We start from the raw sequence: 27,059 nt of genomic DNA, 5'->3' as shown, positions 1-27,059 counted from the left end.
GAAAATGTAGTAGACCGAGCGATTTTAATCGGCCTGGTCACGGGGATACTATATCCAATCCTACCATCTTCAATAACGACATAGCCACCTACGTAAAGTAAGGCTCTCACATTATTCATATCTGCACTGAAAACTATGACATATATATACAATCATAACAAAATTTAATTATGAGATTCTTACACATATATTAAAATATATATTTTATATTGGATTAAATTTCAAAAATCACTTAAAAAATTATTATTATTATTATTAAAATATATATTGTCAAATCAATTTATTAAAAATTACATTTAATAATACCAATGTTTGTTTTTATAATAATAAAAAAATGTTATGACTTATATTAAAATGCAACTGAGAAAAATTATAATTACATTAATACAATATAAATAATACAATTATAATATAAGAAATTAGTGAAATTACCTTTTCAAATGTGGTTGTACGGAATTCGTAATTGAATCAGCGAGTGATCTTTAATATCTACAATAAATTACAAAAATTATCAGAAATATTATACAAAAAAATTCAATTTAGAAAGAAAAAACAGAGATTCGACTAATACTCGGCGCAATTCTCCCAAATTTTGATACTTAGCACAATTCTCCAAAATCAAATTCTGAATTACTAGACTCTGCGCAATTCTATCGAATTCTGATATTCGACAGAATTATGTCAAATCAAATTATGAATTCTGATACTCAGACGTTCGACGCAATTTATAAGGGGAGGAGAGTCACATATTCTAAGAATTATAGCTATAAAAAAAGCCGCGAAGCGAAGGAAAATATAAATGGTTGCGAAGGAGGAATGCCTAATATTTGCGCAGAAGGAATGTTCAAGACTCGATGCAATTTATAGGCATGCGTATAGGTCACGAATTCTAAGAACCTGTTACCCGTTGTCACGGTTTCATCCGTGATATCATTTTTTTTAAATAAAAAAAATTTGAATCCGGATTTTTTATTCACGAATTGTTATATTTTCACAACACTTCCAATTTGAAATATTTTATTACATATTTTTTAAAATTATATTATTTTAAAAAAAAAACCCGTTTTGTCGTGGGATCCAGAGGAAGTTGCAAGACGTACAATTTCTTTGAAATTTTTTAGAAACTAGTTCTCTGATTATCGTCCCATCGGACTTTCTTTTGGGCAACAAAGGTTGGAATCTTGTTTGGTAGCCGAGGTGTTTTCAGCTAAGGTTGTGAATCGGGAAACATTTAAAGCCCAAATGCCGCATATCCTACAAGCGAAAAAACAGGTCAAGATTGAGGTAATAGGGGAGAATCTGTTCCTCCTAGCTTCCTTTCTGTAATTGGCTACGAGCATCTAAGGGATTATTTGGAAGAAAACGCTGATCTCCCTTAGGCCTTATCCAACAACACTCATAGCAGTGGATCTCCAAGTGAGCCGTCCCAGGAAGAACCCATGGTGATTGTTGTTGGATCTGAATCATCCAAGGAAAAGAGTGTAATGGATGAAATATGGTTCTCGTTGCATATAACCAGATTATAAATCCATATGTGCCAGAATGGGAGGCTACAAAAGAGGAGGTGGGAAAGAGTACGGTAGGAGATAAGAGTCCTATTTCAGATTCTCTGAATGTGAACCAGTCAAGTAAGGTGAAGTGAAAACGCAGGGCACGGGGTAAACAGGGGGGGATTTCAGAGACTCCTTCGGTCGAGGTTGCAATGAAACGTCCCGGGACAAGCAGACCAGCCCCTCAGATCGGATGAAAAGGGCAAAATGCGCAGAAGCTTTTAGCAGTGAAATTTCTATTTCATCGGCGGTGGCTGCGGTGCAGTCCTACCGCTCTCCATGAGTTGCTTGGTTTGGAATGCATAGGGGCTTGAGAACCAACGCGCACTCCATGATCTTAGGCATGTAATCGCCAAAAGAAACCCACAGTTATATTTCTTTGTGAAACTAAATTGTTGGCTTCTCAATGTCGTAACTGGAGTAATCGTTTCGCTTTTTCTGGTACTTTTTGTTGTGGATCGTGATTGGATTTTTGGGGGTCTTGTGCTTTTGTGGCGAGATCCTTTTGAAGTTATTATTCATTGTTATTCGGCGGGGTAAATTGATTGTGCTGTTACGTATGATCGGGAACAATGGTGATTTACGGGGTTTTACGGAAATCCAGTGTTGGCTCTTCGAATGTCTTCGGGGCATCTTCTGAGACAACTTACTGGAATCCATGAACTTAAGAATCTCTCGTGAATTTTCGGAGGCCACTCTGATGAAATTTTATTTGATTTTGAAAAATTAAGAGGTGTTAGACCTATGGCACATATGAAGGCTTTTTCGGACGTTATTGAAGATAGTGGACTTAAGGATTTAATGTGCAAAGGAGATTGATTTACTTGGTTCAAGAAAAGACAGGGAGATGATCTTATTTTTACCTATCTTGATCTGTTTATATGCAATTATGAATGGCGGCTGATCTTCCTGTCGGCAGAAATATGTGGCCGATAAGCATTGAAAGAGATGTGCCAAAGAACATTTTGAACACATTTCGTTCGGCAACTGATTTCCTGAAAGTGCTGACGAAGGGTTCACTTCAATGCATCCAACTCTCGAGTCTTTTATTAGTTTATAGCATTTGAGTGCTTAGTTTTATAATATTTATGAGGTGTTAGTTCTCCTGTATTGAAAGATTGTGTGTTTCTCTTTGGAATCACAATAAGTGGTTGTGGGGACCCGGACGCTAATCATCTTCTTAATCATCTTTGGGATTTAATTATCAATTAATTATATAATAAACAGGGTCTAAATTTTTTTTTAAAATACAAAGCGGAAACGAAATGTAATTCAATTCAGATTACATACTAAACATAAACATACAAATCTTGTATTGTCTACAAGAATTCAACTAGGTTCAACTATATATCAGTGCTGAATCCTAAGTTGATTCGAAGCCCGGATCTTCACGCTATCTAGTCCAGCCTCGTTCTCTTCTTGACCCTGATCCTATCTCACCTGTTGCCATGCACACATACAAACAAGACAACAGCCGGATAACTCCGGTGAGAATTACATTCTCAGTATAAATCATGTATACATGCAATCATATAAACAATATAAAAGCATATAACAGATATGTCTAACATGTATTCAAATCAGAATATAAATCCATATCAAGAATAAATCCTATTCTAAACATGTACCATCATCAGGAACATAAATCGATATGTACCATACTCAGGAACATAATCAACATAAATCAATATAAATTGTCAATTAGACTCATGACTCCAGATTTAAGACTAGACTCAATCCTAGTCTAGGGATCCCGGTTTCCAGAAGTTAGCATTCCCATATCGACCAACAGTAATAGAAAAGACTCCAGTTCTATCCACGTCGATAGGGTATCGATCACCAGTAATAGAAGAAATACCAATTCTATCTACATCGATATGGTATCGATCACCAGTAATAGAAGAAGCTCGTATTCTATCCACATCGGTATAGTATCGATCATCAGTAATAGAAAGAACTCCGATTCTATCCACATCGATATGATATCGACCATCAGTAATAGAAGAAGTTATGATTCTATCCACATCGATACGGTACCGACCACCAGTAATAGAAGAAGCTCCGATTCTATCCACATCGATATAATATCGATCATCAGTAATAGAAGAAGTTATAATTCTATCCACATCGATAGCCAAACATCCGGTGACAGACTTTGGCACTATCGTCAATACACTATCTTGTGACATCGTGCAATGTGCCCGTGGCGATCCCGCCACTATCCGGCACTTCTGTCACAAAATTACTCGTCTAATACCTGCTATCTATAAATCAAGAGAACAAGTACGTCAATCACATCAATGCAAATATCAATGCAATAAAGTAAAGTATGTGATTTAGGGAAACTCGAGCCAAACCTCACTCGAGTTGTGCAATCCCAACTCAACATTAATTTATACCTTTATCTTCTCGGTCCGACGAAGACGAAGTATTGAAGTCAACTCTGTCCATACCCAATGTCCAGTTGTAGCCTACGTTGTTAGGAACTCGGTACTGAAGTCGGATTTAAAATCAGATCAGCGGATCTTTCACAATCCTACATTTACGATCAAAGAATTGAAAATTCCTCAAGCTTTCCCTCGGTTTCCTTTTCTTCCTCTGAATCAATTTGTGTAATGTATATATATATATATATATACACACGTTGCACTCCAAGAGACCAAATGTCGATTTTTCGTGATGCATGCCTGGCGCATATGCGCGCCCAAGTCCCGCGCATATGCGCCGAACGTTCTGTCCGAACTTACAGCAAGTCGCGCATATGCGCGACGTCCTTCCGCGCATGTGCGCGACATTCTCTGGACTCGAGTCGTACCGATACACCTCCTCGCGCATATGCGCGCCCTATCTCGCGCATATGCGCGAGGTCCTCTGCCTTCGCCATGAGCTGCTCGCGCATATGCGCGTCTTTCTTCGCGCATGTGCGCGCAAGGTTCTCTCTTCCTCGCGCATGTGCGCCCATACACGTCGCGCATATGCGCCGAACTCTTCTTGCACAAAATGTCAATTATTCTTTCGGCTCTCCCGGTCTGATCCGTTTCATCCATAATCATCTCAATTAATAGATAAATCATTTCAGATTAATCTCGGATTACGGTAATAAAATCACGGGCCTTACAATGGTTGTAGACCATCAAAATATTATAATGGAATTCTTTTCATCTTACTCGTTGTTTTTACCCTAACAATTTTTCATTTTCATATTTATTATCTCAAATTGTCGTACGTGGGACCAACACTTCCCATTGGCAAAGGATGAGATCTTGGCATTTTTTGAGGTCCGATCACAGACCGATCTCTTCGATATTGTCTAAAGCCCCTAACATCAAGATGGCCACGTCTCTGAACGTTTTTTGTTTGAGAGCATAAATGAGTGCTAGAATAGGATTTTTCAGATATTGTCCATAGGAGTTGGTAAAGTTTGGATACGAATACCAACCTATCTGGCAAGCTTTCTCATTGCCTAGGGGAGTTAAAAGCTTGGTCAGGTAACTATTTCAACCAACTGGGAAGAAAAATTAAATCTTTTCGAAAGGAGCTGAACAGTTAGATGAGCTCTCATAATAACAGATACAATTATGATCGGATTCAAACGATGGAAAGAGAGATTGTAAAGCTGCCCGGGAAAGTGGAAATTTATTGGCAACAAAGGTCAAGAGTTAACTGGTTGAGTCACGAGGACCGAATTACTAAGTTTTTCCGTTCTTCGGCGTTAACCCATCGTCAACCAATATCATTAAGTTCTGAGCAACTTTGAGGGAGTTTGGTGTACTGATGAACAAAGTTTGGCAGATATTACCACTCAATATGTTGATCCATCTATTTTCATCCTCTAATCCTTCTATACAGGATTTAGAAGTTGCTGCTGAATTCACCGATCAAGTGGTGGATATGTTAGAGTAGGTGTCTAGCAAGCCAACTTGTGGCTTGAGCTTTTATTGACTCTAATGTAAAACAATCTTTATTTTAGTAATATTTTATGATTTTATTCAGGCATTATGCTTTATCTGTATACCTATGCAAACTGCATAGACAAAGTCCTTGAATATACAATAGGTACCATGAGTTATGCTTCTAATCGTAAGATCATGAAACTCATTAGGAAGTGTATCAATATTCTAAACAAGTTTCTAGTCGAATCAGCCACCTAAAACAAAGATAAATGTCGTTTGAGCTCGAGACTAGCATCTGTGATATAAACGTCATGTTTCATTGACAAGGGCATGAAAATGTCCATTCACATAGATGGGTGATCATGTGATTATGCCCTGAACTACCTTCTCTCGTACTGTCCAAGTGGTTCTCACTTATCGAGTAAAATAGTCCGCAGTTATGGTTGTACATCATTAATGATTTGACCCGGGACAATGTAGGGGCTATATGTACTAGTATGCACTTTGATCTGTTTACCGACTCCATTGAAGATCATCAGGTGGTGAGGTTTGAAATACGTAGGAGTAAATGCATTGTAGTCAAGGATTCGCTATTTTCTTACGGGTGAAAATATTCTATGTGATCTGATGAGTTAATAGTACAAGGAGTATCTGGCCAGAGCAAGTAATGTGCTTTAGATAAAGGTGTTTTCCTAATTACACATACCATGCCACTATTAGTACTAAAATATAAATCACATTGTTATCGAATATATATGCAACTCTCAATATATCAATATTTGCATATTCGATTGAGATATATGTGTTGAAGGGACCGTCTGTATGCTAACCATGAAAAAAAGTTCTTGTAGGTACGATCATTGATACCTAGAAACTCATGGGGCGATGCTACTAGACGTTTTTACCATGATCCGATGGGTGCAATCAGAAATGAGTTCTGACATTCTTGATCAAGGAGTTGATGAAAAATGGGGATAACTAGGGTAAGCCAGAGTAAGAAGAAATTTTATTCCGAATCTGTAAGGCCCGAGAATTTGATTATCGTAATCTGAAATGATTTGGGGATAAATTGATGTGATTTTAGACGGAAAGGATCGGACCGGGAAAAACGAGAAAGAACACGACAAATGTGCGAGGACAGTACACCTCGCGCATATGCGCGAGGAGTTGATGAAAAAATGGGGATAACAAGGGTAAGCCAGAGTAAGAATAAATTTTATTCCGAATCTGTAAGGCCCGAGAATTTGATTATCGTAATCTGAAATGATTTAGGGATAAATTGATGTGATTTTAGACGGAAAGGATCGGACCGGAAAAAACGAGAAAGAACACGACAAATGTGCGAGGACAGTACACCTCGCGCATATGTGCGACACAGATGAGCGCATATGCGCGAGATGGGCAGAACACCTCGCGCATATGCGCGAAGAGTGGGCGCGCATATGCGCTAGTTGTGTGGTAAGAATTGTGCGTGACCAGAAGGTCTCGCGCATATACGCGGCTTGTGTGCGCGCATATGCGCGAGTAGTCCAGTAGCTAAGTTCCGGATAGAACTTCCGGCGCATATGCACGGGGCTTAGGCGCGCATATGCGCGCGGCATGCAAAACGAAAACAAGCCACTTGTCCCTACATGCAACGTGTGTGTATATATATATATACTTCCCTTCCTTAAGCTAAGAAACCAGAGGAAAAGAAACGGAGGGCCAGGGAATTTCCAAATTCCTTCGAAGAGTTTAATTCGACTTGTAAGAAATCCGACCGTCTGAATTTGAATCCGAGTACAGTACCGAGTTCCTAGCAACGACAGCTACAACAGGACGTAAGTTTTATTGAATTCTGATATCGTGTGAAATTAGGATATGGGGGAATTATGATTTGACTGATATATTGTGTTCTGGGTATACTGATCAGTATATAATTGAAGTCAGATCGAAGAACGGACTGATTATATAATTGTTATGATTTTTAGAGTTGATATGATCAAGATTATACAGATTTGCGATTGTTATCTGTGATTATTGAAGATTATGATTCGTATTAATATCGATTATGAGTTGTGGTATTATATCTGTGATGTTGAGATCGACGGGGTTACCAAGACTGTATTGTTATGCCGTCGAAACATCAGTAGATTGATTTTGATCAGATTCAGTATTGATTGAGATTGTATCATGATATCATTGATATGGATCAGATTATGTTTTATTTGAGTATTGATCAGAACAGGTCTTGAATTGAGTTATACATTGATACAGTGTATTCGATATTGTTATTGGCAGATTGATTTGATAGGCAGGGAGTTCGAGACTTCGACAAAGTCAGATCGACAGAACGAAACGAAAGGTATAAATTGATGTTGATGCGGGATTGCACAACTCGAGTTAGATTTGACTGGAGTTTCCCAAAATCACATACTTCATCTTATTGCATTGATATTTGCAATTGATGTGATTGTTATCTTTGGTCTATTGATTTATGTATTGAGTCATAGGCTGATGCGCCTAGTCGTAGGCGATTGATCTCGTGACAGAGGGGCCCGATAGTGATAGAATAGTCGCTGGGCCATTGCACATTGTCACAGAGGTTCGGCAAGATATGCCAGGGCTGATGTGCCTAGTCTTGGAAAAAACCGCTAAGACACCGGACGTTTGGTCATATCGATGTGACTTAGAAGAAGAACGACTTCTATTTCCGATATTCGGTATAGCTAGGACCAAAGTCCGTAATAAGAACGTACCGTCACCGCGACCAAGGGAGTAGGTGAGAGATTGTTACGTTCTTATTCAGATCGGGATCCCTAGATTAGGAATGAGTCGAGTCAGAGTCTAAGAGTCACAGAGTGTGATTCAGAGTTTGTATTGATTCATGTTTCTGATTTTGATACATGTTATGAATATTTTTTTCATGCTGTTATATCTATTTATATGAAATGCATGTATACGTGATTTATACCGGGAATGTAATTCTCACCGGAGTTATCCGGATGTTGTCTTGTTTGTATGTGTGCATGACAACAGGTGGAACATGATCAGGATCAGGAAGAGGATGAGAGATTTTAGTTAGCGTGGAGATCCGGGCCCAGAAGCAGAATATGATTCAGCACTTGATGTATAGATGTTGAACCTAGTTGAGATAGAAACTGGTAGTACCTGATTTGTACTTTTTTACTGACATGTATATTAAATAGATTACATTACGTTTCCGCATTTATAATTTAAAAAGAAAAAAAAATTTTAGTCCCACTTTTCTTAATTGTTATATTTAACATTAATAATGATTAAGACTTGAATTAGCGTCCGGGTCCCCAGAGCAGGTGGTATCAGAGCGATAGATCCTTTAGACTGAGATAGGAGCTAGTGAGCTGGGTAGAATGAGTTTTCTTTCTTTGCTTTTGATTGCTAGCATGATTTACTGCTTTAATACATGTTTACCTGTTTATTTGATTTGATTGGGAATATGTATTACTTGAAAATGTATCAGAACCGATTCTTGATCAGCAGTAAGATGATCAGAAGAGGACTAAAACAGGTTTGTTGTATTTGATTACTAATTATTTTTGTAATCAGATAATCCTCCTCGAATAATCCTAGAACCGGGTAGTATTTCGACTAGTCAGATGGATGTGTCAGAAACTCCGATGGAAATACAGTTGAAGAGGTTTCAGTCATTGACACCGCCGATTCTGAGGGGTACTGAGACGACTGTTGATTCTGAGAGCTGGATAGATGATATAGAGATATTGTTTGATTCACTTGAGTACTCGGATGAATGTAGAGTTACACTAATTGGGCATCAGTTACAGGAGATCGCAATGAGCTGGTGGATTACAACCAAAGGAGTCTTAGAACAGCGTGGTACAGTGATTACTTGGGAAATCTTCAAAGTGGAATTTTATCGAAGGTTTTTCCCAGTTTCGTACCGAGAAGATAAGAGGGCAGAATTTAAAAATTTGAAACAGGGTCAGCTAAACATTGAAGAATATATTGCGCAATTTTCTACCTTGCTACGTTTTGCTCCTAACGTGGCTGAGAATGATGAAGTTGTGACTGATCAGTTTGTTAAAGGATTGAATCCTGAGATATTGACATTGGTAAACACAGGCCGACCCTATAATTTTGTTGATGCTCTGAGTTGAGCCAAGAGAGCCGAAGCCAGTCTGATGAGACAGAAAGGAGCTTCGTTTGTGCCTCTAGCATCGAGACCACAGCAACCACCTCTCGGACTTGAGACTGGTAGTAGCAGTGGTGGAAAGAAAGATTTCTTGAAAGCTCACAAGAAAGAGTTTAAGAAGTTAGGGAGTGGTTCGTCGAGCTCCAGTGGTTCTAGCAAGAGTTATACGGGAGTTTATTGCAGCACTTGCAGAGGGAGATATCCCACCGAGCAATGCCAAGGAGTATTTGGTAGTTGCCATATCAGCAAACGATCAGGACATTTCGCTAGAGTATGTCCACTGAAAGGTTCCCGAAGATCTCAGGGAGCAGAACCATCTGGATCAGTGGCACCGCCTGAAAGACAATCACCGGTGGTTCACTCTTTCCAACCACCGACGACTTCTCAACCACAACCAAGGCCAGAGTGGTGCCTTGATCAAGGAACAAGCCCAGAACTCATCTGAGAAGATGGTGACAGGTAATTGTTCCTGTATGGTTATTTTCCATATGTATTGATAGATACTAATGCATTATATCCGATTATTCTTAAATGAATTGCATTGATATATGTGTTGTCTATTGAGTTATTATATGCTGTAGTAGTGATCTCTTTTCTGTTTGGGAGATGTCTTGTATCAATGACATCTGTTAGATCTTATATGCTACAGTATGACAGATATTAGATTGAGTTAGATCATATTGTACTTGGGTTGTCCGATTTCGATTTTATTATCGGTAATGATATGTTGATCAAGTACAAAGTTACCGTTGATTTTTCCAGAAGATTGAAAGATTCAGATAGATATGATTGATGAACGGAAATTACGGTAAGAATTCTAGATTTAGAATTCCTTGGATATGAACGATGTTGAGGACTCGATTGTTATGGAAAGGAACAGAGGGATTCCTTATGCATTCAGTTGATTACTGAAATCGAGTTTATCATTGGCTGATTTGCCAGTAGTATATGAAATTTCTGATGTTTTCTCAATTGGAATTTCAGAGTTGCTTCCAGTCAGAAAGATAGATTCTAGCATTGAATGAATGCAAGGTACTATTCTTATTTCTAGAACACAGTACAGAATGATACCGATTAAATTGAAAGACTTGAAAGACCAGTTAGAAGATTTCTAGCCGAGAGTTACATTTGATTGAATATTTCTATTTGGGATGCTTCAGCTATGTTTGTGGGTTGATGAACCGTGTGTTCAGAAGTATTCTGATGATTTTATGCTCGTTTTATCTATGATATCCTGAGATATTTGAAGCATATGACTGATAAGATTGAACATTTGAAAATTGTATTGCATATTCTGAGAATTGAAATGTTGTATACAGAAACTGTTGAAATGTGAATCTTGGCCGAGACAGATTGTATTCGGAACACGTTAGATCCGAAGATAGTATATCGGTTGATCTTAGCACAGTTGAAGTTGTGATCAGTTGGCTGAGATCGATAATATTGTCAGAAATTACCGTTCTATGAGTTTAGCAGATCAGTATCGATGAGTGATGTTTGAATCTGATTGAATATTGCTGTTGTTCTGAATCCGTGTTTGAAACAGATAGTAAACAGTGGAGAATTTATATTGTACAGTCCGAACCAGAGCTGATTTGAGAATTAAAGCAGTTCAAAAAGTTGATCAGAATGTTCAGAACTCGATATTGACATCAAAACAGAGTATCGATCAGAATATCAGGTTTGTGACAGTGTGTTATATGCGAGTAACCGTCTTATTGTGCTGAATATTTCAGATTTGAAATGACAGATATTGTCAAAAATGTACAGTAGTCGATTCCGTAATCGTCCTGATGGCAGAAAAATGTACAGTGATTTGAAAAGACAGTTTTTGAGAAAAACAGATGAAATCAGATATTACAGAATTTGTATCGAAAGGTCTGAAATGCCAGCAGGTAAAGACAGAAAAATAGAAAACCGGGGGATTATTATAGAGCTTATTTATTCCTGAATGGAAAGTGGATCACATTTCCATGGGTTTTGTGACGAAGCTACCGAAATCCTCCCGAGGTTTAGACATGATTGGGTCGTGATGGACAGATTGACTGAATCTTTATGTTTCATTTGTACAAGATGACGTACAGATATGACCAGATGACAGAAATCTATGTCAGAGAAGTAGTCAGATTGTATAGAGTGCCGAAGTCGAGTGTTTCAAACAGTGATCTTCGGTTACTTCGCACTTTGGAGCAGAGTTTCAGCAGACCCTAGGTATGAGACTATGCCTGAGTACCGCATATCATTCACAGACTGACGGACAGTCAGAGCGGACTACTATCCAGGCACTAGAGGATATGCTTAGGGCGATAGTACTTGATTTTAGCACTAGTCGGCAGGATTTATTTTCATGTCGTGAATTTTCGTACAACAACAGTTATTCAACGAGTACTAAAATAACATCGTTTGAGGTATTGTACGATAAGAATTACAGATTACCTTCTGTATTAGAATGATATCTCTGAGGTTTCTGAGATTGGGCCTGATATGATCAGAGATATGACTGAAGAAATGAAACTGATTCAGAGAAAAGTGAAGACAGATCAGAATAGACAGATTGAATCTGCCAATGTAAGACGATAACCATTGGTATTTGATATAAGAGATTGAATATTGAATTGATTTAACTTAGACATATATAATGGTAGATCACGATGTTGATTTGTTATGAGCTGTTGATTTGGGATATACGGATGTTGTATAGCCAATATGTTGAGACTGATTTTTATCAGAGTTACTTCGAGTTATATTATGATATTATATTTCTTGAATTATTATTCCAGATTGAAATCAGAATCAGTAAAATAAAGAAAATTCAGAATGAAAACTATTATGCTAGTGAAAGTTCAATAGAGTTGTTAGAATATCGAAAAAGCTAATTGGAAGACAGAAGCCAAGATGAGACATAGATTCTAGAATCATTTTATTGTGCTGAGTGTTATGATTAACTTCCGTTATACATTTCTTCCTGGTATGATATGGTTACCTGTGATATGATCTGATTGCCTATGATTTCGAGGACGAAATCGGATCTTAGGGGGGAGAAATGTAAGGCCCAAGAATTTGATTATCGTAATCTGAAATGACTTGGGGATAAATTGATGTGATTTTAGACGGAAAGGATCGGACCAGGAAAGACGAGAAAAGACACGACAAATGTGCGAGGACAGTACACCACGCGCATATGCGCGACACAGATGCGCGCATATGCGCGAGATGGGAAGAACACCTCGCGCATATGCGCGAAAAGTGGGCGCGCATATGTGCGAGTTGTGTGGTAAGAATTGTGCGTGACCAGAAGGTCTCGCGCATATGCGCTGCTTGTGTGCGCGCATATGCGCGAGTAGTCCAGTAGCTAAGTTCCGGATAGAACTTCCGGCGCATATGCGCAGGGCTTAGGCGCGCATATGCACGTGACATGCAAAACGAAAACAAGCCACTTGCCCCTACATGCAACGTGTGTGTATATATATATATATATACTTCCCTTCCTTAAGCTAAGAAACCAGAGGAAAAGAAACTGAGGGCCAGGGAATTTCCAAATTCCTTCGAAGAGTTTAATTCGACTTGTAAGAAATCCGACCGTCTGAATTTGAATCCGAGTACAGTACCGAGTTCCTAGCGACGACAGCTACAACAGGACGTAAGTTTTATTGAATTCTGATATCATGTGAAATTAGGATATTGGGGGAATTATGATTTGACTGATATATTGTGTTCTGGGTGTACTGATCAGTATATAATTGAAGTCAGATCGAAGAACGGACTGATTATATAATTGTTATGATTTTTAGAGTTGATATGATCAAGATTATATAGATTTGCGATTGTTATAAGTGATTATTGAAGATTATGATTCGTATTAATATCGATTATGAGTTGTAGTATTATATCTATGATGTTGAGATTAACGGGGTTACCGAGACTGTATTGTTATGCCGTTGAAACATCAGTAGATTGATTTTGATCAGATTCAGTATTGATTAAGATTGTATTATGATATCATTGATATGGATCAGATTATGTTTGATTTGAGTATTGATCAGGACATGTCTTGAATTGAGTTATACATTGATACAATGTATTCGATATTGTTATTGGCAGATTGATTTGATAGGCAGGGAGTTCGAGACTTCGACAGAGTCAGATCGAGAGAACGAAACGAAAGGTATAAATTGATGTTGATGCGGGATTGCAAAACTCGAGTTAGATTTGACTGGAGTTTTCCAAAATCACATACTTCATCTTATTGCATTTATATTTGCAATTGATGTGATTGTTATCTTTGGTCTATTGATTTATGTATTGAGTCATAGGCTGATGCGCTTAGTCGTAGGCGATTGATCTCGTGACAGTGGGGCCCAATAGTGATAGAATAGTCGCTGGGCCATTGCACATTGTCACAGAGGTTCGGCAAGATATGCCAGGGCTGATGTGCCTAGTCTTGGACAGAACCGCTAAGACACCGGACGTTTGGTCATATCGATGTGACTTAGAAGAAGAACGACTTCTATTTCCGATATTCGGTATAGCTCGGACAAAAGTCCGTAATAGGAACGTACCGTCACCGCGACCAAGGGAGTAGGTGAAAGATTGTTACGTTTTTATTCAGATCGGGATCCCTAGATTGAATGAGTTGAGTCAGAGTCTAAGAGTCACAGAGTGTGATTCAGAGTTTGTATTGATTCATGTTTCTGATTTTGATACATGTTATGAATATTTTTTTCATGCTGTTATATCTATTTATATGAAATGCATGTATACATGATTTATACTGGGAATGTAATTCTCACCGGAGTTATCCGGCTGTTGTCTTGTTTGTATGTGTGAATGACAACAGGTGGGACATGATCAGGATCAGGAAGAGGATTAGAGATTTTAGTTAGCGTGGAGATCCGGGCCCAGAAGCAGAATATGATTTAGCACTTGATGTATAGATGTTAAACCTAGTTGAGATAGAAACTGGTAGTACCCGATTTGTACTTTTTTACTGACATGTATATTAAATAGATTACATTACGTTTCCGCATTTATAATTCAAAAAGAAAAAAAAATTTAGTCCCACTTTTCTTAATTGTTATATTTAACATTAATAATGATTAAGACTTGAATTAGCGTCCGGGTCCCCACAGAATCACATGGAAATGTGAACTCACGGCTAGCTGTATCCCTGAACCATTGAGGGTCACACAAGTATCAGACTCTGTGTTCCCGTTGAGAAGGTAAAATTCAAGGAGTTGAATTTGGCGACTTAAAGTTTGATGGAGATCATACATGAAACTTATAAATAAGTTTATAAGTTGATTCCATAGGGTGAAAGAAATGAAAGTTAGCTTAATTTCTAGTTAAGGAAGGAGAGTGGAACTGCCTTTTTGGGTCAAGTAGTTTATTAAACTGGCAGCAATCCAATATGGTAAATAAAAATTTTGTTTTTCAAAATTTTCTTTTTTCATTATATGAACAAGACTTATATCCTCGATACATCGATGCTCTCGGATCGTCGATCGGGGTTATAATGAGTCCGAAATCATTTAGTTAGTGAATTGAGAATTTACTGATTAAATGATTGTGCAAGTAGTGATGACTAATAACATGTACAAATTCTCATAAATATTCTAGAGGAGTCTAGAATTAAATTAACCAATGAGTTAATTTTATAATATATATATACATACATACATTTTATATGGTGATATAAAATATATGTACATATGGTATTAAATATCATGTATTATTAAAAGGTAATAAATATATTATATATATATATTAATTATATGAGAGTTTTGATATAATAGTACCGCAAGGACTAGGAGTCCTTGTGGGAGAGGATGGATTTACAACATTCTTTTATCAAAACTCTCTTCAGAGATTGGTAATGGTGTCATTCGGGCTGCTTTATTGAATCTTAATAATCAAGGTGACATTGCAGAATGGAACTCGCTTGTAAGGCCTGAGATTTATTAGTCTTCATTGATGCGATATTCAAAGATATGAGAATGCATGACATGTAATGAGAAGCAATAAATGAGATGGGGGAAGGAGAGACATGAAAAATTAGAATTTTGAATGAAGGACAGACCGCACCCGCGGTCCAAGAAAGAGTGCACCCGCGGTTGATGGACAGAGAGTTGGAAATTATTTACAAAAATGACACCGCACCCGCGGTTCAAACGTAACCGCACCCGCGTTGATGTCACCGCACCAGGGGTCTTATATGTAGCGCACCCGCGGTCGTCGATTTTGGAAAATGAATAGACTGCCGAAGCTTGAGCGCACCTGCGCTCTAGATGGAGCGCACCCGCGGTGCTGCATGCGAGAAAGCCACCTTTGTTTCTTATGATGACACATGGCATATATATATATAGAATTGTGCTGAGTCTTCATTTTTATCACTTCCATCAGCTGAGAAACGAAGGAGAAAAGGGTTCCAAGCTTTCTTCCATCTTTACTATTTGATTGTGTAAGATTTACCTATCAAAAAGTTAATCCAAGCTTAAATTCTTGTTCCTCACTTCAAAGGCTACGAGAGGATGTAAGTTTCATTCATTTCCTGCATGATTTGAGATATTGATGTTGGGGAAACTTGGATATGCTTGTAGATATATGTTTTTATGATTATAAGCAACGGTTATTCGCAATCGGATCGAAGAAATGGTACCGTATGTAATTGTTATGAATTCCAGCATATCTATGAATTAACATGTTCAGATTTCAGAGTTAATGTGTATTATGAAGAGAATGGTGAATTGTTGATATTGATTACATCGTGTTGATTTATGAGTGGATCGGTATATCGAGAATCCGCTGTTATGCCGTCGAATTGTATTCAGATTGAAGATTGAGTCCTATATGTATTGATAGAATGCACTTTGATCATGCCATTTCAGATTCTATTGGCAACTTTGATAGCGAGACTTCGACTACGACAGATTGTGCGACGAAAGGTATAATTCATGTTTTGTTTGGGGAAGACACAACTCAAATGAGATTTAATTTGAGTTTCCCAACCAAATCACATACTAGAATTGTTGTGTATCTTTTGATATGATTTTGATTTGTTTATAGAATTATATTTAAATCTCTTGATATGATGATGCCTTGTTTATAGAGTTATATTCAAGCATTTGAGATAGGAGAGTCATTGGCAGACTTGCCAAACTAGACGTTCGGTGGTATCGACGCTTCGGATCAGATTCAATCCGATTGTAGACATTCGATACAGACGGGGCCGAAGTCTAGGAATAAGACGTATAGTTACCCCGATTGGGAGGGTAGGTGACAGACAGTGACGTCTTATTCACACCGGAATCCCTAGAGTATAGTCGAGTCGAGTCAATACATGATTTGATTTGAATTGCATGCTCGTATAGATTGGTTTCATATACTATGGAACCCATTGTTATTGCTTTCATGCATGATTTATGATTTTGTATTAGCATGCATACATGTTTTATACTGGGATTTATTCTCACCAGAGTTTCCGGCTGTTGTTATGTCTGTATGTGTGCATAACAACAGGTGGGGCAGGATCTGGGTCACGACAGAGATGAGTTCGAGATAGCGTGGTGACTTCGGGCGCAGAAGATTACTAGTTGTTTCTTACTATACTTGTACTACTTGTGGTTGTAATTTGTATTAAACACTGGTTTGTATGAATGTATTAAAACAAGACATGTAATTATGTTTATTGAAATAAAATGAAGAACTATCTTGTGCTTGTTTCAAAAATTTTGACCCACATTTTTGAATAAAGATCCGATTAATCCCGAAAAGAATTGAGTTAGAGCCCGGGTCCCCACAACAGGTGGTATCAGAGCAGTAGGTTCTGTAGACTGAGATAGAATAGAATGAGCGGGATAGATCGAGTCTCCTTCCTTGCTTATGATGTGCTAGCATGATTTATTGATTTCCTTATTACATGTTGTATTGTTATCTGAGTTGATTGCAGCATGTATTTGTAAAGACTGAATCAAAACCGATTCTGGATCAGAGGTATATGATCAGAGGAGGGCTGGGACAGTTTGTATAGACTGTGTACTAACCTGTTTGAATATCAGATATGCCTCCTAGAAGAGCAGCAGTGCCTTTGCGTCCACCGGTGCCAGAACAGGGCAGTACGTCGAATGATCCTATGGACGTCACTGCTACACCGATGGAGACTCTGTTGAAACGGTTCCAGTCTTTCCGACCATCGACATTGCAAGGTACAGAAAATGCAGTGGACTGCGAGAACTGGTTAGACGATATAGAGATGTTGTTTGAATCTCTTGCCTATACAGATGAACGAAGAGTGAAATTAATTGGGCATCAGTTGCAAGAAGTGGCCAAGAGCTGGTGGCTTACAACGAAACGAGTATTGGAGCATAGAGGTATCGATATTACTTGGAAAGTATTTAAAGATGAATTTTATCAACGTTTCTTTCCAGTGTCATATCGAAAAGATAAAGGGGCAGAATTTGCAAACTTGAGACAGGAGCAGTGGAACATAGAAGAGTATGTTGCCAAATTTTCTTCCTTGCTCCGATTTGCGCCACATGTGGCAGGAAATGATGAATCGGTCGCCGATCAATTCATCAATGGTTTGAATCCGGACATTTTTACTTTGGTGAACACGGGACGACCTAACACCTTTTTTGATGCACTGAACCGAGTAAAGGGAGCCTCTAGGCTGGCTTGATCAGGCAGCGAGGAGCTTCTTATAGTGCTCAGAGTCAGAGACCGCCACAGCCTGCCGCCCAGTTTCCATCACCTCCTCCTCAATTTGATAGTGGAAGCAGTAGTAGTGGCAAGAAGGATTCTTTGAAAGTTAAGGGTAAGCAGTTTAAGAGATCAGGGAGCAGTTCGTCAAGCTCCAGTGGGTCACGACAGAGAGGTCCTGGACAGAGTACAGATGTGACAGGTGTGTATTCCACTACTTGTGGAGGCCGACATGCCACTGAGCAGTGTCAGGGAGTCATGGGCCGAGGTAATATTTGTAGGCAACAGGGACATTTTGCCAGAGTCTGTCCCCAGAGAGGTGCACCGAGATTTCAGAGTGCAAGGTCATCTACCTCAGTGACTCAACCTGAGAGGCAAGCTTCGTCTGTCCATTCCTTCCAGCCCACGCCTACACATTTCCAGCCTAGAGCCAGAGGTGGCCAGACAGTGAGCCAACCTCCTAGACAACATGCTCAAGTGTTTGCATTGACGGAAGAGCAATCCCAAGATGCACCGGACGATGTGATTGCAGGTAACTGTTTTCTTTGCGGTTATCCTGCATATGTGTTGATAGACACAGGCGCATCCCATACATTCATATCTGAGCGTTTTGTGTTATTGCATTCATTGCCTGTCGAGTCATTGTCTACTGTAGTATCTATTTCTTCTCCGTTGGGAAGTGGTCTGATATCTGTGACTTCAGTTAGACATTGTATACTACAGTTTAAGGGACATGAGATTGACTTAGACTGTGTTGTACTCGGCTTATCTGATTTTGATTGTATTGTTGGGATTGACATGTTGACTAAGTACAGAGCCACCGTAGACTGTTTTCACAAGATTGTCATATTCAGACCTGAAATGACAGAAGAGTGGAAATTCTACGGTAAGGGTTCCAAATTTCGGATTCCCTTAGTATCTGCTTTGACTATGAGTAGATTGTTGCAAAAAGGAGCAGAGGGGTTCCTTATTTATTCTGTAGATCTACAGAAATCGAGCCCGGCATTGGCAGATTTGCCAGTAGTACGAGAGTTTGCAGATGTATTTCCTGACGAGATCCCAGGGTTACCTCCAGCTCGAGAGGTAGATTTTAGCATTGATCTTATTCCAGGTACCGTTCCTATTTCGAGAACTCCGTATAGAATGGCACCTATAGAGTTGAAAGAATTGAAAGCACAACTAGAAGATCTTCTAGCCAAGGGATATATCAGACCTAGTGTATCTCCTCGGGGCGCTCCAGTACTTTTTGTACGAAAGAAAGACGGTTCAATGAGATTGTGTATCGACTACCGGCAACTGAACAAGGCGACGGTAAAGAATAAATATCCATTGCCGCGTATTGACGATTTATTTGATCAGTTACAGGGATCATCTGTCTATTCCAAGATTGATTTGTGATCGGGATATCACCAATTGATCATTTGAGAATTGTGTTGCAAACGTTGAGAAATGAAAGCTTATTTGCTAAACTGTCAAAGTGTGAGTTTTGGCTGAGACAGGTTGTCTTCTTGGGTCATATCATATCTGGAGACGGTATTTCTGTAGATCCGAGTAAAGTTGAAGCTGTGATCAGTTGGCCGAGACCGACTTCTGTGCCAGAGATACGCAGTTTCATGGGTCTGGCAGGGTACTATCGACGATTCATTAAAGATTTCTCCAGCATTGCGAAGCCAATTACCCAGGTAACACAGAAGAATGCGCCATTTGTGTGGTCTGCGGATTGTCAATCCAGCTTTCTAGAGTTGAAGAAGAGGCTGACCAGTGCACCTGTCTTGATGATTCCTTCAGGTACTGACGATTTCGTTGTATATTGTGATGCATCTCACAGAGGGCTGGGATGTATTCTTATGCAACGAGGTCATGTGATTGCATACGCCTCGAGACAGCTGAAGCCACACGAGATTCGATATCCCATTCATGATCTTGAATTGGCGGCGATCGTATTTGCATTGAAGATTTGGCGTCATTATCTTTATGGCGAGAAATTTTAGATCTACTCTGATCACAAGAGCCTGAAGTATCTGTTTTCTCAATCAGAATTGAATATGAGACAGCGTAGATGGATCGATTTATTGAAAGATTTTGATTGCGAGATCAAATATTACCCAGGGAAGTCAAATGCAGCAGCAGATGCCTTGAGTCGAAAGGTATGTGCCCTATCCTTATCGACGATAGGTGTTTCGAATTTAGTTGAGGATTGCTGTTTGTCTGGTTTAGCATTTGACACAGATAGTAGACCGCTGAGACTTGCTTCGATTCAAGTTGAGCCAGATTTGATTATGAGGATTAAAGAGGCACAAAGAACTGATCAAAATGTGCAGAAGTCGATTCAGATGGTTAGATCAGGACATCAGTCTGAATATCAGGTACATAATTTTGTTCTGTATGTGAATAACCGTCTTGTAGTGCCAGATGTTTCAGACTTGAAACAACAAATTATGTCAGAAGCGCACTGTAGTCGGTTTAGTATTCATCCTGATGGCAGGAAAATGTACAACGATTTGAAGACATAATTCTGGTGGAAACAGATGAAGTCAGATATTTCAGAATTTGTGTCTAAGTGCTTAAATTGCCAACAGGTGAAGGCTGAAAGAAAGAAGCCTGGAGGTTTACTTCAGAGCCTATCTATTCCAGAATGGAAATGAGATCACATTTCCATGGATTTCGTGACAAAGTTACCTCGATCATCCCGGGGCTGTGACGCAATTTGGGTCATTATTGACAGATTGGCCAAATCGGCTTGTTGTATTCCATACAGAATGACATACAGACACAATCAGATGGCCGAGACCTATATCAGAGAAGTAGTCAGATTGCATGGTGTGCCGAAGTCTATCGTATCAGATCGTGATCCACGATTCACTTCACACTTTTGGCACAGTTTGCAGCAGGCCTTAGGTACGACATTACACTTGAGCACTGCTTATCATCCTCAGATCGACGGACAGTCAGAGCGGACTATCCAGACTTTAGAAGACATGTTGAGAGCTGTGGTGCTAGATTTCGGCACTAGTTGGCAGGATTCACTACCGTTGTGTGAATTCTCGTATAACAACAGCTATCAAACGAGCATTGAGATGGCTCCGTTTGAAGCATTATATGGCAAGAAGTGCAGATCTCCTCTATACTGGGATGATATATCTGAGGTACCAGAACTTGGGCCTGATATGATTCGTGAAATGACTGAGAAAGTAAAGATAATTCAGAAGAGGATGAAGACAGCACATGATAGGCAAGCCAAGTATGCCAATATCAGACGTAGACCGCTAGTATTTGAACAAGGAGACAGAGTGTTTTTGAAGATTTCTCCTTTCAGAGGCGTTGTCAGATTTGGCAAACGCGGGAAGTTGTCTCCTAGATACTTCAGTCCTTATGAGATACCTGAAAAGATTGGCGATCGAGCCTATCGACTAGTTCTTCCTCCTTCTCTATCTGAAATACATGACGTATTTCATGTATCAATGCTGTGTAGATATATTCCTGATGCTTCTCATGTCATTCAGCCTGACAAAGCTGAGCTTGATTAGACTTTTAGTTATACTGAGCAACCGATACAGATTCTTTATCGGAAAGAAAAACAGCTCAGAACGAAGACTATTCCGCTAGTGAAAGTCCAGTGGAGTCGTCATGGCACTGAAGAAGCGACTTGGGAGACAGAAGCAGATATGAGACAGAAATATCCCGAGTTGTTTACATGATGTGAGTATTTATTCAGCTTTTGATTATATTGTTTTTCATTTATGATATGATTGATGGCCTGCGATTTCGAGGACGAAATCATTTCTTAGAGGGGGAGAAATGTAAGGCCTGAGATTTATTAGTCTTCATTGATGCGATATTCAAAGATATGAGAATGTATGACATGTAATGAGAAGCAATAAATGAGATGGGGAAAGGAGAGACATGAAAAATTAGAATTTTGAATGAAGGGCAGACCGCACCCGCGGTCCAAGAAAGAGTGCACCCGCGGTTGATGGACAGAGAGTTGGAAATTATTTACAGAAATGACACCGCACCCGCGGTCCAAATGTAACCGCACCCGCGTTGATGTCACCGCACCAGCGGTCTTATATGTAGCGCACCCGCGGTCGTCGATTTTGGAAAATGAATAGACTGCTGAAGCTTGAGCGCACCTGCGGTGCTGCATGCGAGAAAGCCACCTTTGTTTCTTATGATGACACATGGCATATATATATATATATATAGAATTGTGCTGAGTCTTCATTTTTAACACTTCCATCAGCTGAGAAACGAAGGAGAAAAGGGTTCCAAGCTTTCTTCCATCTTTACTATTTGATTGTGTAAGATTTACTTATCCAAAAGTTAATCCAAGCTTAAATTCTTGTTCCTCACTTCAAAGGCTACAAGAGGATGTAAGTTTCATTCATTTCCTGCATGATTTGAGATATTGATGTTGGGGAAACTTGGATATGCTTGTAGATATATGTTTTTATGATTATAAGCAACGGTTATTCGCAACCGGATCGAAGAAATGGTACTGTATGTAATTGTTATGAATTCCAGCATATGTATAAATTAACATGTTCAGATTTCAGAGTTAATGTGTATTATGAAAAGAATGGTGAATTGTTGATATTGATTACATCGTGTTGATTTATGAGTGGATCGGTATATCGAGAATCCGCCGTTATGCCGTCGAATTGTATTCAGATTGAAGATTGAGTCCTATATGTATTGATAGAATGCACTTTGATCATGCCATTTCAGATTCTATTGGCAACTTTGATAGCGAGACTTCGACTACGACAGATTGTGCGACGAAAGGTATAATTCATGTTTTATTTGGGGAAGACACAACTCAAATGAGATTTAATTTGAGTTTTCCAACCAAATCACATACTAGAATTGTTGTCTATCTTTTGATATGATTTTGATTTGTTTATAGAATTATATTTAAATCTCTTGATATGATGATGCCTTGTTTATAGAGTTATATTCAAGCATTTGAGATAGGAGAGTCATTGGCAGACTTGCCAAACTAGACGTTCGGTGGTATCGACGCTTCGGATCAGATTCAATCCGATTGTAGACATTCGATACAGACAGAGCCGAAGTCTAGGAATAAGACGTACAGTTACCCCGATTGGGAGGGTAGGTGACAGACAGTGACGTCTTATTCACACTGAGATCCCTAGAGTAGAGTCGAGTCGAGTCAAGACAAGATTTGATTTGAGTTGCATGCTCGTATAGATTGGTTTCATATACTATGGAACCCATTCTTATTGCTTTCATGCATGATTTATGATTTTGTATTAGCATGCATACATGTTTTATACTGGGATTTATTTTCACCGGAGTTTCCGGCTGTTGTTATGTCTGTATGTGTGCATAACAACAGGTGGGGCAGGATCTGGGTCACGACAGAGATGAGTTCGAGATAACGTGGTGACTTCGGGCGCAGAAGATTACTAGTTGTTTCTTACTAGACTTGTACTACTTGTGGTTGTAATTTGTATTAAACACTGGCTTGTATGAATGTATTAAAACAAGACATCTAATTATGTTTATTGAAATAAAATGAAGAACTATCTTGTGCATGTTTATATACATTTGAATTAATGTTAAAAAGCAAAAATTTTGACCCACATTTTTGAATAAAGATCCGATTAATCCCGAAAAGAATTGAGTTAGAGCCCGGGTCCCCACATCGCTCCTATTACCTTATTTCCAAAGGCAAGAGAGCTGAAGTGCTTGAAAGATTTTAGCCCATCATTCTATGCAATACATGCTATAAAATTGTTTCTCAAGCAATTACAAATATATTTTGACATGTTTTAGCCTACGTTATTGATTCTTTTCAAAGCGATTTTATGCCGAGCATATTGATTTTAGATAATGCGATGGTGGGCTTTGTATGTATGAATTGGATTCGGAATAATAAAAAACTAAATGGAATTCGCATCAAATCAGTTTATTATTCTTTCAAGAATAATCATGTTTTTTTGGTACTTTGACACCTCAACAGGGATTACGTCACGAAGACCCTCTTTCCCCTTATTTTTTTTGTCTTGTGTGCTCAAGGTTTGTCGTCTATTAATACTTAAGCTGTGGATTTCCGGTTATTTAAGGGAGTGAAAGTTGTGATTACAAGTCGTTTAGTATTGCTTCTTTTCTTTGCCGATGAGAATTTGATTTTCTTTCGGGCATCTAAAAAGGATTGTTTGCAAGTTGATAGGGATGTAAATGAACCAAACTATTTGTGAGCTATTCGAAACTCGATTCGATAAAAGCTCGTTTGAACTCGTTTAATGAGACTCATTAAGATAAACAAACCAAACTCAAGCTTTACAGTATTCGGCTCGTTAGCTCGTGAACATGTTCGTTGGTAAGTTCATGAGTAATCTTTTAGATGAAAAAATAATAGTTTTGATATTTGATTTATTGACTTTGCATAGTATTTATGAAATATATAGAAAAATCTATTAAATTTATTTATTATAATAAATTTACAAATTTTAATAAGAATAATATAATTTTCTTTAAATATATAATTTATTTTTAATTAATTTAATGAAAATTTAAATGTATAATTCATATTTATTAAGCTTGTTTAGGCTCGATAAAGGCTTGAATAAGCTCGTGAGCCATGCATATATTCGTTAAATAGAGCTCGAGCTCGGCTCGATTATAAACGAACCAAGCTCAAACATTCAAGAGTTCGGCTCGGCTCGACTCGATTACATCCGTACAAGTTGATAATGGGACTAACCTTGAGAGTGAAGGGATGATAGGTGAACATATATTGTCTATCTTATTTCAGTCAGACGACTTATGTCTTTGGTTGAATTTATTGCTTTTTCGGTATGTCTCATCATTTGTGATTTTGCAATTTTTGTTGCTGATGGTTACTCAACTTATGTAAACTGGCTTCCTATGAGTGCCACTGTTGGCATGTTCGAGAAAGTATTCAAGAAGTTTAGGACCCTAAAGAGTGATGTCATTCAAGTCAGATGTCTCAAGGTCACTTTAAACTCATTAACCAGTAAGTTGGCAGAGGCACCTCAATATGAAGGGTGACATCCGAAACCCAAAAACAGTCAAATTGATAGTGGCACCCCGAACCGAAGGCTGACATCTGAAACCTAAACAGAGTCATAACTAATCTACAAATCATTGAAATCCTTAACCAAAAATATATAGGTCATGAACGCATGTTGCCCAAACTTTAATTCGTCATTAATTTTTTTTTTAAAAAAACCCAACTCCTTTATCAATATTTCTCCCCATATTTATCCTCAACCAACAAGTTCTTGAAATTTATTTTATGTTAAAAAAGATTGGTGCTTTGTTGTGACAAAAAATCTCAGTCGGTCCCTCTTATTCTTGTTGAAGTTTTGCTAACATTCTTCTCAACCAAAGGACTTGACATGCTGCTGTAGTGGCTGCAATATATTCAGCCTATGAGGAAGATAATGCTATTATGGCTTGTGTGGGGACCCGAACCTAATCTATCTTCTTAATCATTATTAGGATCATTTAATTAATCTGTGTCTAATTTTTTTTTTTAAATACAATTGCGGAAACGTAAAGTAATCACTCTGATATAAATATCAACATAAAGAACAAATCATGTACAACATATGTTTATCGCAACTAGAGTTCAGCTACTACATCAAATACTGAAAATCACTCTACTCTAAGTCCGGATCTCCACGCTAATCTTGAATCTCTCATTCTCTTCGTGACCCTGATCCTGTCCCACCTGTTGTCATGCACACATACAAACAAGACAACAGCCGGATAACTCCGGTGAGAAATACATCCCAGTATAAATAATGTAAACATGCAATCATATAAAACATATATAAAAGCATGAAACAGATATCCATAATATGTATCAAATCTGAAAGACATGAATCGATATAAAACGGTAACTCAAACTCTAGACTCATCATCTCAGACTCGACTCATTTCTAATCTAGGGATCCCGATCTGAATAAGAACGCAACGTTCTCCCATCTACTCTACCCCAGCTAGATGGTGGTACGTTCTTAGTCCCAGACTTTGGCTGTCTAAGATCTGCAATAGGAGTCGGTCTTCTCCTCAGTATATCGATATATATCCAAAAGTCCAGTGACTTGGCGGTTCTGCCATGGCAATTCTGCCAAAGACTAGGCGGATCTGACCAACTCTAACTCATGCTTTGCTATAGATCAATAGACTAAGCATATAAATATCAAGAATTGCAAATATAAATGCAATAATCATTCAGTATGTGATTTTGGGAAACTCAAGTCAAATCTAACTCGAGTTGTGCAATACCGAATCAACATTGATTTATACCTTTCTCTCTGTCAATCTGACTCTGTCGATGTCTCGAACTCAAATCTTTCAATACTCAATCTGACAATGACAATAACGAGGAATACAATATCAATACCCCACTCAATCAATACTGGATATAATCAGAACTCAATCAAATTATGTTTCAACGGCATAACTGCACAATCTCAATATACACAGCAATACAAATAAATAGATATCAATTCCCACAAATCATAACCGATAACGATACAAATCTGGTATCAATCTCAGTCAAATCAACTCTGAAAATCATAACAATTTTATACGGTATCCGTTCTTCAATCCGGTTTCGATTATACGATGTCTAACATATCAGAACCATCATATATGAATCATATCTGATTCCTTCAATATCATAATTTCAGAACGTAACAGAAATCAATGAAACTTACGTCCCGTTGAAGCCTGCGTCGATAGAAACGCAGT

This window comes from Primulina tabacum, chromosome 5, assembly GCF_025594145.1.
Source record: "Primulina tabacum isolate GXHZ01 chromosome 5, ASM2559414v2, whole genome shotgun sequence".
Taxonomy (NCBI): Eukaryota; Viridiplantae; Streptophyta; class Magnoliopsida; order Lamiales; family Gesneriaceae; genus Primulina; species Primulina tabacum.
The sequence above is the reverse complement of the archived record's forward strand: the minus strand, read 5'-3'. Positions refer to the sequence as shown.